General features: G+C 37.6%; 1 long non-coding RNA gene across 2 annotated transcripts in view; it reads right to left on the minus strand.

The window, feature by feature from the left end:
- Positions 1-2,868: 2,868 nt before the first annotated feature.
- LOC115604586 overlaps positions 2,869-12,535 on the minus strand; it is a 111,287-nt gene continuing 101,620 nt past the window's right edge. The window contains exons 3-5 of one of the 2 annotated variants that reach the window (XR_003990333.1): positions 11,131-11,286; positions 7,524-7,621; positions 2,869-6,025 (exon numbers count right to left, since the gene is read on the minus strand). This is a non-coding gene — a long non-coding RNA (uncharacterized LOC115604586). Of the gene's footprint in view, positions 6,026-7,523; positions 7,622-11,127; positions 11,287-12,535 lie in introns of both variants that reach the window. The other variant, XR_003990332.1, reaches the window with a different exon arrangement.

Consider the following 12,535-nt stretch of genomic DNA (forward strand, 5'->3'; position numbering starts at 1 on the left):
CACACAGCTTGGTGTCGTCGGCAAACTTGCTGAGGGCGCACTCAATCCCACTGTCCATGTCACCGACAAAGATGTTGAACAGGACCGGTCCCAACACCGATCCCTGAGGGACACCACTCGTTACAGGTTTCCAACTGGACATCGAGCCATTTACCACAACTCTTTGCGTGCGGCCATCGAGCCAGTTTTTGATCCACCGAGTGGTCCATCTATCAAATTGATGTCTCTCCAATTTAGAGGCAAGGATGTCATGTGGGACAGTGTCGAATGCTTTGTCAATGCAGGTATGAGCTTATAGTCATTTATGTAACATTACATTCATATGGTTGTGGTGCCTTTTGTGTGTTATCTTTGTGATTACGGCATTTATCCAGAGAAGAAGAAAACAACTTAAAAAGGGTTTGAGCATACACCCCAGCACACTAACCAAACTATCAGCAGTGAAGTACACTGCTTGAGAACTAATTCATCTTCACAGCCGTTGTGGAAGCAACCTGCAAATTACTGTCAGGTATGAGAAAACGTTTCAGTTCTTTTGAAATACACAGATTCTGTGCACATGATTTCTAGATGAGTATCCTACTGAATAAAAATAATTAGTGTTAGAATTAATAAAAACAAAGAAGCAGTGAAATTGAATTTTCTGTAACATGTCACATATTTGGGATGTTTACCAAAATGAGAATAGAATCCAACCCAGTTATGGTTTTGCAAGACTGATCTCTGCTCTGTCTACAATGCAAAACCATGACCCCGCAAAGAAGAGGTCTGCATGCTTACTATTAGGTCCATAAATGTCAAACAGTTTATTCATGGTGTGCATAGATATGCAAATGCACAGTCCTTTTCAGGCTTAGAGACTAAACTAGTAGCATTCATGGTTATCTTTGTGTTTATTTTTGTACTTCACTTACATTATTTACAAGTTTTTTCCTTTATTCTCTTTTTTTTTCTTTTTTAAATAGTTCTGCATCAGATAATTTCCATCTGTCTTGGCAGATATACAGATCGGTCAGGTTTTATCCAGAGGCTTGAAGGAGATTTGCATAGAGGTGGAAGGAGATGAGGCAGAGATAGACTGGCTTTTTTTGTTCTCCCATTTTACATTCCCCACATTTTCTTCTTTTGTTTTTTTTTTAATTATTTCCTTTCTCTTTCCATTCTTTCAGTCCCTGCTTGTGGAACTTGATTTCTTTATTTTCCCAATCACCCCTGTCCTTCTATGCAATCAACACTTTTTACTGTCTCTGTAGCATATGGTCAGAGACAGATACATATGGTGATAAGTAACTCTCAAAGAAACAGTCATATAATATAAGGGGTAATGAACAATTCATTCCTAAACTTCCATCTAGGCTAAATCACTTCAAAAGCAAGAGGAATGGACCAGTAGAAAATGACATAATAATGTAATCTGCCGCGGCGTGTTATGAAAATAAGGTTGGGTTGGGGGAGATAAATAGGCTGCATGTAAGGTGCATAATAGCGCTCCCTTTGAACAGGCACGTGCATAGGTTTTGTTCCTTGGACAAAGTAAAAGGAAGAAAGGCCAAACTCAGTATGAGAGAAATCCTAAATGTGGAGGATTGGTACCCCAGGCAAAAGATTGACCATACAAAACACTTCTTGTGAAATCTTTCCCTTTACAAGTGTTTTCCTCCTTTCACTTCTAGCAATCTATGCTGCTATAGAAATCTTTTGCCTGATAACAACAGCCTGTGCTACACTGTCCCACAAGTTTGACTTCCTCAAGGCTAAATTCCCCTTACATCCTGGCTCAGCTCTGAACCATTCACAGGGAACCAAGAGACTCAACAGGTCTGTACTCCAAAAAAAAGTCCTTACTAAAATGGTGAAGGGACAACATAATAGATGAGTAAGATCATCTAGTTCCAACCCCCTTAAGAAAATAGCAATCTACCTGGGGACAAATTTTCACTTTATAGACAAATCCTGAACTGTTTAGAGGACTATCAGCTCGAAACTGTATAGTTTTAAATGACATTATAAGAAACATCTTGTCATAAAAGAAAATTCACTGTGAACTACTCCATCAATATGAGCAATATGTTCCATATTTTAATGAGATTAACAAGAAAAATGATCAGTACTTTTATACTATAGAAGTATATATATGTACTGATATATATACTTCTACACTTTTTACTACAACAACTATTACAGTTGATTTTCACACTTTTCCAAAGGATCTTCAAAGGCATCCACAAAGTATGTGTTTAAAATAGAATTTCATTCAATATTTTGTGAAAGTTGTTCCTCCTTCAGCAGTTATTTCAGTGAGAACAGAGTACTCTCAGTGTCTCAAAGAACTCTTCCAGAAGCATTTATTCACTTGAGAGGATGAACATACATTTCCTATACTTTTCCATAGATTTTCTCCAAGTCACTGTATGTGACTTTAATTTTTAGGTAACTGACCTAGTGATAGGAACCTTCATTCCGAAAATGGTCCTTTTAGCGCTGTGGGACATTTCTGAATGCTGTTCCACATGTATGTTTCAGAAGATCGAAATTCAGAAGGATCTGGATATTTCGTGATGTGAATTACAAGCTTAGGAATAATTATATCTTTAATATATCTGGTTTTGAAAGCTCGTTTACCGCACATACCATTCTAACTGGAAGACTTTTCCTGTAAAATGGGTGTATTCTAGTCCCTAATCCAACAAAATGCCTAATCTTTACAACTTAATTTGACTTGTAAACAAAGATGACCTGGGCTGCTGGTTCAACAAAACAAGGTCTTGCAGAACCTTGAGATCTTAAGAAGCTCTATTGTGGAAAAGCAGTGTAACTTGTACATACTCCAGGTTAAGCACAAACCAAAGTGGATCAAGTCAAAAGTGCTGGACACATTAGAAAATTAATTTAATATTCGACCAGTAAAATAATCAGTGCCACTAATTTTACAGTTGCACATGACAATTTTACAAATACAGCAATCAATAACAGAAGCAAGAGACTGTAGAACACAGGCATATCACAAAATTAATTCAATCAATACATATACTTCTTTAGGTGACCAAACCAGCTGTTGAATGATTTATAACATGCATTTAATTCCACTTTTTTGAGTAAGAAAGTAAGAGCAAAAAAACTGGATCATATCAATGGCTTAGTTATTTTGTTCCCAGTAGTGACCACCAGTAGCAAATATCGTGTTTAGGATAATAAAATCCTTACCCTTTCATCACAGTTTCTAGCAATCCAAAGGTTAGAAATTTTTTGACACAGTGTTTCTATAGCGGTGTCTGGCAGCCTTTGATATTTGGGTGTTTCTTCTCATTGATTTATTTTTATTTATTTTTAACATTAACTTTTGACAGCTGCATTGATATTGTTATCAACACAGTTCAGGAAAACCTTATGATTGAGATGATTAGCACAACCCTTCTAAAAAACGAAGTACAGCAGTACTCTAATTTCTGTATGGAGGTGCAAGCTGCAGCACATTCATTCCTTTCAGGCAGCTTCATAAATTTGCATGGTTATTTAATTCCTTTGTAGCTAACATGAAAGAAACAGGAGAGCTGGTTGCCAAACAAAAAATTTCTTTCAAGGAAAGAGAGGATTTTCACACATTTTTGTTATGAGAATGTCACACCTGAAAGGATTACATGTGGCAGCCAAATACAGCTACCTATCCTTTTTCTCATCATCTCTATAATGCTTTCTTCCACCCTGCCATTTGCAGTTGAAGCAATCACCATGTCGCACCTTGATGTCTGCAGCACCATGTTCTTCCTAAGGTAGGTATTTCTCAACTCAGTCCATGCAAACTGAGTTCAGCTTATCAGCTGAGCAGCACACCCATCTCCTTGGAAGGGTATCATGGTTTCTTCTTCCCACTATGCCAGACTAACACTATTACAATGCACAATCAAAAGCTTGTACAATTTTATCTCTCGCTACTGATATACCTTCATCTTACTCTCCACTGCCCTGTCAATGATAGCAACCTCACCTTGTCACTATTCTGTTTTCTGGGTATGTCCAGTCCATCCTCCTTGCTATTCAGAATGATCTTTCCAGAGCTCAGGCAGAAATATGCTTCATAGTTAGACTTCTCCATATTTAAACTCTTTTTGAAGACCAGAAGGTCTTCTGATGTCCCTGAATAGAACTGGTTAAAAGAGTGCACTATGTAAGTGGTTTAGAAATAATAAAAAGGACCTAATGACAATATATAGAATTCGAGATGACAAGAACAGGAGACATTACAGTCTAGCATTTTGGACTTCAAAAGAACCATCCTGTGATAGATCTCTAGAGAAATTCTTTCTGAAGTCTTTTAATATACTCAAACTAAGAACTGCTGATAGTTTAAAAATTTCTGACAAAATATTTTGGTCAAAACCAGAGTTTTAAAAAAAAAAAAAAAAAAAAAAAGGGAAATTCCAGCCTCTCTGTGCTCCCAAACAGTTTATTTTCATTTGTAAAAAACAAAATCTGAAAATGACAGTAAGATAGTTTCAATATTTACTTTTCTTCAAAAAAAAAAAAAAGAAAATGTGAAAAATTTTAATGTAAAAGTATGCTAAACAAAAACCATTTTGAAAATATCAGAAAAAATAAAGCTCTGTAACAAGTGATGGTACAAAGTTATGAAGATCGTCAAAAAATCTGGAAATACAGCCCGCATGTGCCAGGTGTATAACAGTGCCATCCAAAGATTGCAGAAAATTTGCAAGAGTAGGGCTAATACCAGCCAGTTTAGAAACTTCTAATATATGCCTTTCAAAGCTATGTCTCATCTCTCAATACCATGTCTGCTTGCCTTGGAGGTGAAATGCCAGGGGATAATCTGCTGTAGTGTGCCCTGGTTTGAGTTTCTGAAAACATCTTCAAGTCTTGACAGGATTATCTCTGTTTAGCCCTAACCCTACCCCATGGAGAGCACAGCTTTGCAGAGACCTCAGCAAAACTCATGTGATGAGGCCAGTGAAGCTTCCTTGGATCTTAGCTAGTTTTTGAAAAAGTGATGGATTTGCTAATATCTCATATTATGTCACCATATAATAATAGCAATATGGGAGCAAGTTGTTATACAAATCATCACTGACCGAACAGAGCTGTACTATCCCAATCAAAAATGTGATCTGTGTTATATTATTTCTACATCTGTTTTTCCTAATAAGCAGGTAGTTAGGTAGGTATGTAAGTGATGCCATTCCCTTCTTTACTCTAGCATCCACTTTCATCAGGGTTTCTGTCTAGTTCCTCCTGTCAGTTGCACCAGAGAAACAGCAGTTTTTAAAAGCAGCTTTGAAAAAGCTTTTAAAAAGTAATAATATACTTTTACATTGAGAAAACTTCACAACAGACAGTTTTTCACTGAAAAAATACAGCCTGGTAGTAGGTCCATCACAAGAACTATGTGTCTTATGTATGTATCATACATATATGTATGTGTTTTCAATTTGCACTCAACAGTGACAACAATAAGGGACAATGGATTTAGCACTGGCATCTTTGTCCTTGCAAAAAGGACACTTCTGCTAACTATCTCCTCTGTATTTCAGGTTAGCAAAGTCTATTGACAAAGTTTTCTACTTGGATGGGCTGTTTGCATTAAAAGGGGAAACAACTGTCAAAGAAGAAGTCTTTACAGATACACAAAACTGAAAGAAAAAAAAAAGCTTATCATGGATTAAACTTTGTATCACTTTGTCTGATGTAAAAAGGAGATAATAGGAGACATGGGGATATATGCAATGAAGAGAAACAATACACAGCTTCTTAGGGGTTAATCCAGGTCTGCAGCTGAATACAACAGAGTTAATCTGACCAGAAGCAGCTTTAGGCTAAATTCTAGGGGAAAACTTGTCACTTTATGATCCAGTTGTACTAAGTGAAAGGCTCTGTTTACAGAGAAGATTTTGGATATGGGATCCATTGGGGCAGAAGTTACCTCCATGATTTCTTCCTTGTTCTACGCACCAGGGGACTTGTAGTCTGCTAAATGATTTTTCAAAGGTCTTCATTGTTACCTTATTTCTTCTTTCTGAAAAAGAACAAGGGTTACGAAAAACATGCTTAAGAAAGCACACAATTTTGACCTAAGGGCAAGAAGTCTTTGATGATAAAGACTTTGCAGTTTGTTTGCCAATTTTTGCACTAAACAACAGTAATTGTCTTGTTTATTTCCACAACAGAAAACAAAGTAAAATGATAAATAGCGGATTCAGGTTTTAGTGATTCTCCAAAATGAAAACGTGGTAAGTAGATACATTAGACTACAGCATATATTAGCCACTAAGGAGACAAATTCTAAAACACAAGTTAAAGGATTAAAAAAAAAAAAGAAAAATTTCCCTGCAATCTTTTCATTAGAGAATCTTCTATAGTACTTTAAACTCAGTTGTATATGAAGGATCATCAGAATTAACATATGTCCTCACTGATTAGGAATGAACTAAGAAATACAGTCACATGGTATTTTTTTATCATGTTTATAATTAACATTTTAATATCTTGTTACTTTTTAATATAATGTTACACAGATGGTAATGCAAAAATACGGCTGTGTAAGTCTTAGAGATATTAGTCTAAAATGAATAGGCTTTTGTGTGTAACATATTTTTGTGCTTATGCAATCCAACATTAATTGGGATATTATTTTCCAAAAATATTTCTTATCCTGTACATAGCTAACAAGAATAAAGAACTGAGATTTCACTTACTCATGAAATATGAGTTCTGGAGACTGAATCTCTGATTTTGTAAGAAGCATGAAAAGTGTAAAGGACTTCAAAAGAGCAAATGGTTGATTATTCTTGAACTAAATATACATATGTGAGTAACTCACTCTTCCCAATTTGGGCAGTAGTTGTCACATATATAAACACTTCTATCTTTTGGCAACTCTCTTGAATACATGAGCGTAAAAGTATATTTGGTAATTACTAGGCATTATCTTGTCTTCTACAACACAAAATCCATTTTTTTTAAGGAACTGAAAATCTGTAGAAAATGTTGTATAATATTTAAGACAAGATCAGCATTCAGGTATGTAGTGAAAAGTAAAGAAAGAAACATCAGGCTTAGTCTTGCTCCTGTGAGAGTAGTTGGGGTATTTTCTCTTCTTAGAAATCGGAAAACATTTTTTCTTAACAAAAAGACAGTTTATCGAAATCTTGATGGAATTAAGCATGTCACACTCACTGACAGGAACTTCCCTAATACAGCAAGAGGTAGGGAAAGAGCCCTCGTTGTGATACCCCTATACGAATGCTACAGGCAGTCTTCATCTCCTCAGCTCCTGATTCCTCTTCTTTGGGATAAAGACAGACAATAGAGGGTGAGGACTATAGCCTGACTATGACTGTGCTGTTTCTTATAGTTAATGAAATTCCCATTCTCTACAGCAGCTGAATAAATTGTCTGAACTGTTCTTTCAACCCATGGGTATACAAGACACCAGGCATGGACATTAACATTGATATAATCTCTAAACACAAAGGTAGTAAACTGAACTATATCAAGGACTTTAAATAACTCACCAGAGCAAAAAGATATGGTCTAAAGCAGGTAGCAAAGTAAAAAATGGCTGGTACGTCTTGGGTAGCCAGCTCCAGCAGTAAGTTCGTAGTTCAAGAGCCTAGTGGAATGGGAGCAGGGGAGACAGGGTGGGGGGAAGGGGTTAGAAACTTATTTCTAGCCTGTTGGGAAGATCAGTTGCTAAAGCCACAAAAAAAAAAAAAAAAATTCTTTCCTTGCTTTTTAACTTGTTTTTCTACCCAACCATCCACCAAAATGCAAGGTTTCATTGCCTCTGCAATTGCAGCAGATTTTCAGTCTTGCAAGTGACTGAAGCAAAAGCATGTACAGAATTACTCTGTGAAACAGTAAGCAGTCAGAACAATTGCTTCAGTGTCCTAACTATGTCCTCTGTTTATCTCAGTGCTTGGATAGCTAATTCTGACCCTTTTTCAGATACTTGCTATCCCTGTTTACTTAAGAGACACCTGTGTGACCAACTCAGACAGATTAAGTGAGGTCAGATAATTCTGCTAAGAAGTTAAATGAGTTAAACTTTGTTCTGCAATTAGACCAAACATCTAAATAATTTTGGAAATTCTTACCTCTTCTTCAGCTGTAAGACAAAGAGAACGTTAAGGAAAATCATTGGGGGTAAGGATGTAAAAAACAGAGTCCACAGTAATGAAGACTGCAACATTATTATAGATTCATTGCTACTGCATAGCCATAATATTTTACCACTTCTGATTGCTTCTGACTTCTGTATAATTGGCCTAGATACAGTAGAAAAATTAACTGAAAGACAATTAAACAACAAAAAAAAAAACAACCCACATGAAATAATGCTGTTTATTTACATGCAAGAGACATAAAAGAGTTTTCTATTACAACCATGGGTAAAATAGTTTGTTGTAAAATCTGTTGTCTCATTTTCTTTCTTTTTTACCCTTTTCCTCTCCAAACCTCCTTCATGACATTTCCATCTATCCAGAATCCGTTGCAGCCTCTATTCCTTAGGGAACCTGGACTCTCGTTGGGAAAAATGGCCATGATGTGGCCAGAGGTGTGGCGGGTTGTCTTCCAGGATAGAGTTAGTGGTGTCTAGTGGAATGGAGATGGAGAATGTGAAAGAGAATTGGGGAGGTGGCAGAATGGACAGGAGAGCTGTATGCACCAGCATCAGGTCTATGTTACATGCTAACACTTCTGTTAAGGCAACTAAGATCCTGCAGCATGTCCAACTTCCAGTCAGAGAACACACATTGTCAGTTTGAGGTAGCTGGCACAGCAGGTCACTAGCACAACCAAGGAAAAGGAAAAGAAGACTGAGCTGGCTACTGACAATTGCAAAAGTTCAAAAGACCTCAACATGTTATGATTTGCCAGTAAAAGACATTTTGTGCCTCTGGAAATCCTCTAGCCCAAGATTGTCTACCCAAACACCAACCCTGAATCTTCTACTCCTCTTGGAATACTTGCTTGGTGCCCAGGGAAGGACAGTGTGCTGGGACAGCAGTGGAGGGTTGTGCTAGGCAATGATGGAGGCCATGAACTGCCTGCTAGTCAGCCGGACAAAGAAAAGCATCTAGGATTGAAAACACGCTTGCTGATCTTAAGGAACATGTCTTGCAACAGCCTTTGATCCTCGCAGCCAGGTGATATTTAGAAAGACCACCCAGTTATTTGGTGACTAGGGAAGCTTTGTTCCAGCCATCTGAAATCACACCTAGGGAAATCACCCAGACACAAAAAAAACCAGTTTCTAAAGTGAGCATATGTTTCTGTGGTGACACAACCAATGCCAGGGCAGATAAAGCAGCTTCATTGCACAGATGAACTCACAAAGCTTACTAGACTACCTTTGAAGCCTTTGATCAAGCCACCTAGAGCCATCCTGGTCCCTGTCATTTCCACACAAGGTAGGAGCAGAACTTAAATACCAGTTTTATTTCAACTAATGACCTTTGTGCGAACTTAAGTCTGAACATAAACAAACTCATATCTTATATCTTTATAAATATTAATTGTCTACAATATCAGTAGACTAAATAGGTGCCATACTGTTTGTTCAACTCCTTCATCACCCAACAGTATCTGCTACAGGAAGGTGGTCAGTAATACATGTCCCACCAGCAAGGACACTGATTGAGCATGCCACATTATTTAAAGAGCTAAATAACATCTGATACATGTCTCAGTATTTCATGAAAAGCCTTTGGCTTGATTCCTCCATGCTTTCTATTTTGGTAAAGGCATTTACACATAGATAGGTGTAAAAGGAGAAGTGGATAGCAAACTGAGTGAAAATAGTAAAGTATTGCATTCACTTCACTGATATGTAAACAATCTTCTGGAATTTGAGACAGAACAGAATCATGTCCCTAGAGGTCTGAAAAATCCCAAGGTAGGCTCTGAAAGGACTAAGAAGTATATTCTACTCAGGGCTTCTGGAAAGTCATCAATAGGAACTTAGCAAAAAAGAATAATGCTTTTCCACCTTCTGCCATTCAGGGAGCTGTTTATCTGTCACATTCTAACAGCCTCCAGTATCTCTACAAAGACTTGGTTAGAAAAGATTTTCCTGGTTGAGATGTAAGACTGTTACACAAAAGATACAAAAGGCTTGATTCTCTTTTGCCTGCTAACTTTACTGAATGGCAAAGAAATTACCCCAATTTGCATCAGCATTCATGAACATGGAATCAGTCAAAGAATTCTGATCCAACCAGGAATCAATCAGCAGAAAAAAACCCCAACAAAACACACAGAGAGAAAACACACAAACAAGCGTGCAGAGTGTTGCATATCTCAAAATACATAGAATTTCCATTTGGAGGTTTATTGTGTTTTGTGGCGCTTTTTTTAGCAATGCATGAGTGAACAAACTGGAAGCCTTGATGGGCAGATAAGAGTTGAAATGGAAAAGGACAGTAATGTTAAGATGAGTTAAAAGCTCTTTTTGACCCTATCCTTAACACCATCTCCCAAATGCTTGCCCTGTGAACTTTTTGTGTTGTATTCAGTTTGCTGAAACAGGGGATAGAAAGGCCAAGCCAAGGATCTATCCCGCTTCATTGAGTAAAGCTAGCCTACCAGGGAAGGTGATGGGTTAGAAGTTAATACAAATGACAGTTCTAAGGCAAAGTTAGCCATTGCCTTCCTGTGGAGCCCAGTGCCAAGAAGGGGACCTCCTGCTGATCCCACTTCTTTACATTTCCTTTTGCTCTCCTTCCCCTTATCTTCGGGCCCTGCCGTGCCAGGCCAGGGGATCCTTATTAAAATACAATGCATTGTCACTAATAGAAGTGAGCAAAGCCTCATTAGCACAAGAGTTAGAAGAGGACTAGCTCTAATTACAGCTCACTTAGAAGAGACAATCAAATGAATAGATAAACCCTTCAAGAGAGGTCATTTTTTTCTTGCATTTGGCCTGAGTGGATTTCTTTTATATGCTCCTTTAAAAGGAAAATCAAATTCATCTCTTGACGATTTTTTCCCACAGAAATTCTTTCATCATATAGTTTCCACCAGAGGACATTTGAGTTGTCTGGGTGGGTGGTTAAGGGGCTGCTTGTGTTATTTATGCCTGTATTGGACAGCAAAGGCACACTCTACAACACTTACTACCTCCCATCAAGGGTACAGCTGGGCACGGGTAGGCTGTTCATTCAGATCCATCACACAGGAACTCTTCTTTCCCTGAGCACACAGTTGGTAATCAAATGGTCCATTGCAATGTTTGAAGCGCAGTTGTCACAAAGCAGGCAGATTACTGCTTCTCCTCTGGGCAGACATACCCGGAAAAAAAAAAGAGCAGAAATGTAATGAGCACTGTGAGTCAAAAATGTCCCTTAAACACAGATATTGTAATTTTTACATCTTTGGTTTCACCTGCTAGCCTCCCTGAAAGGTTGGAGTAAAGATTACAGGCATAAAGTGGTTAGAAATTAAAAAATTGATGAGGTAAGATTTTTTTCCTAATTCATTTTGAGAGGAATTCCTCAGATTTTGCAAAGCTCTACAGAAATTTCTTATTTCACTATGCATGATTTTAGTCCAATCCATTAAAATTATTTTTTTAGCAGTAAAATCTGCCTGCTGCAGGTCCCAGATGACCTAGTTCTGTCTGAGTTCCTGACCAAAGACATCTAAATTCTCCCACATTCTGCCTTTCAGGACTTTTCCCTGTGTTTGCAGGTTCTCTCATCCTCACAGAAATACTCATTAGACATCTGTATAACAATTTCCCTAAGATATATATTTGGAAAATATTTTTTAGACACACAGTTTGTTACTTTGTCATGACTCATACTGATTATCAATCTTATTTAGTCTTAAAAGTCTTTATAACAGAGGCAATTTCAAGGACGTGCAGGTTCTATGCCATGCCATCAGTAGGTGAATTTGCCAGAGCAGATGTTACAATTTACTATGTCGGAGTTGTAGTGCAAGCTATTTGGAAGTTTCTGGATCAAACTAGTGGTCCATCTATCCCAGCTCTTTGACAGTGCACTTTACTGGTTTTAAATGTGAAATGCAAGAGGACTTTTTCAAAGTCTTATCCATTACTCAGGTGTTGGTTTATACTGTTCTATCACATCCTCTGTGCATGGGGTCAGACTACCTTTTTTCATCTAATTTCAGAAGCCTACAAACTGGTTTTCCTAAGTGCAGCTGAAAAAAAGCATTGCAGCAAAAAAGGTGAAAATACAGTGGCCAAAGCCCCTCTTCACTGATTTATGAACTGCTTGCTACATGAAAGGAAGAGGACTTGTTTTTCTTTTGCAGCCCTGCTTTGACACATAGAGGAATCTCCTCTGTGTTCCCACCACTGCACCAGTACTAACCACTAACTTTGCTGCTAAAATACAGAGTAGTCTTTAACAAGAGTTATGAGAGACAAAATGTTTTGGTTTTTTATTTCCCAGTGTAAAAAGTTATGAGACTTTCTTCCCAAGAGGACTAAACCTCTGCAGGAGACCCAAATATTCTGAGTGCCCATCGAAAACAAACGATATTCTACCAAAAACTG

This window comes from Strigops habroptila, chromosome 2, assembly GCF_004027225.2.
Source record: "Strigops habroptila isolate Jane chromosome 2, bStrHab1.2.pri, whole genome shotgun sequence".
In the NCBI taxonomy this organism is placed as follows: Eukaryota; Metazoa; Chordata; class Aves; order Psittaciformes; family Psittacidae; genus Strigops; species Strigops habroptila.